Below are 1704 nucleotides of genomic sequence, written 5' to 3' on the forward strand. Positions count from 1 at the left end.
TATCGAGATAATTTTTTTTGCCCATATCGCCCACCCCTAGTTGTGGTGTGGTGTGGTGAGGTGTGGTGTGTTGTGATGTGTGGTGGTGTGTTGTGGTGTGGTGTGGTGTGATGTGTTGTGGTGTGTTGTGATGTGTGGTGGTGTGGTGTGTTGTGGTGTTGTGGTGTGTGGTGGTGTGTAGTGGTGTGTGGTGGTGTGTTGTGGTGTGGTGGTGTGTTGTGGTGTGTTGTGGTGGTGTGTGGTGGGGTGTTGTGGTGTGTGGTGGTGTGTGGTGTGGTTTGTTGTGGTGTGTTGTGGTGTGTTGTGGTGTGGTGGTGTGCGGTGGTGTGTTGTGGTGTGTTGTGGTGTGCGGTGGTGTGTTGTGGTGTGCGGTGGTGTGTTGTGGTGTGCGGTGGTGTGTTGTGGTGTGCGGTGGTGTGTTGTGGTGTGTTGTGGTGTGTTGTGGTGTGCGGTGGTGTGTTGTGGTGTGGTGTGGTGTGATGTGTTGTGGTGTGTTGTGATGTGTGGTGGTGTGGTGTGTGGTGGTGTGTTGTGGTGTGCGTTGGTGTGTGTGGTGTGTTTAGGGTGACCAGCTGTCCGGACTTCGGCCGGACAACCCCGCCCCTTAACTTTCTAACCTAGCGTCCTCGCGCCGTACCCATTGCTTCGACTTGCCGCCTCCCCGCCTCCGTGGAGAAGACAGTGAAGTCGGCATTCTAAACTGTAGGCAGAAATCAGGGAACAGCGCTGCCATCTTACTTCAGACTAACTCAGCTGCCAACAACAGTTTTAGCCTACTTGTAAAACAAAACAAAAAAATTTGGGAAGGATTTTCGCATTTCATTACCTCACTCCGATAAAGGAGTCATCAGTAGGCTACCACTAACTTAATGTTGTAGGCTATCAGAGACGGCAGGTTACGATAGACAAATCCTTCCGTTGTTGTCTGTATTATTTCATAAATATTTTTTTCATGTATTTTGGGTAGTCATGCATGCGTAGGCCTATAATAGCCAACAATTAATTTGATTTACTTTACTCAAAGTTGGTCAGGAGTGTGTTTATCCGCTTCTGTCAACCTTTTTTTTCATGCAGACGCTGGATAACCAACAACACAAGCTCAAAATACAGACAGAGCGCCCGTGCAGAAAGACGTTTCTTTGCCCTGTTTGTAAAGTTGTGAGAGCCCTCGTTGTAAAGGCATATAGCAGACAACCTTAGTTGCACTATGCGTTGCCACCAGTGCAGGAAAAAATAGGAAACAGACAGTAAAACAATAATATAGTTACCTTATTTAACTTTCATACAGTCAGTTAATGCACTTCATATAGGGCTATGGACCGCAATTAACACTAATTGCACGGAGATTTCCCCGACATAAGGTGACAGCAATACAGTTAATTCGCTGTGCGAAGTCTGGGGTTAAATCTGGAGTAACATGGCGGCCGCAGATATCGGAAACGCGACCGACTGTCAAGGTCTAGTTTGCGTCAATGACGTTGCCTTGCATCTCGAGGCCATAAGCAAAAGGCTAGGAGGAAAGGAAAGACAAAGAGAGGGACACATGGACGTCGTGAACAGGTCGTATAAACGGACCGATGGCCACCCTAGGTGTTTGGTGTGTGGTGGTGTGTTGTGGTGTGCGGTGGTGTGTTGTGGTGTGGTGTGGTGTGCGGTGGTGTGCACACACACACACACACACACACACACACACACACACACACA

This window comes from Engraulis encrasicolus, chromosome 16 (assembly GCF_034702125.1).
Source record: "Engraulis encrasicolus isolate BLACKSEA-1 chromosome 16, IST_EnEncr_1.0, whole genome shotgun sequence".
Classification (NCBI taxonomy): domain Eukaryota; kingdom Metazoa; phylum Chordata; class Actinopteri; order Clupeiformes; family Engraulidae; genus Engraulis; species Engraulis encrasicolus.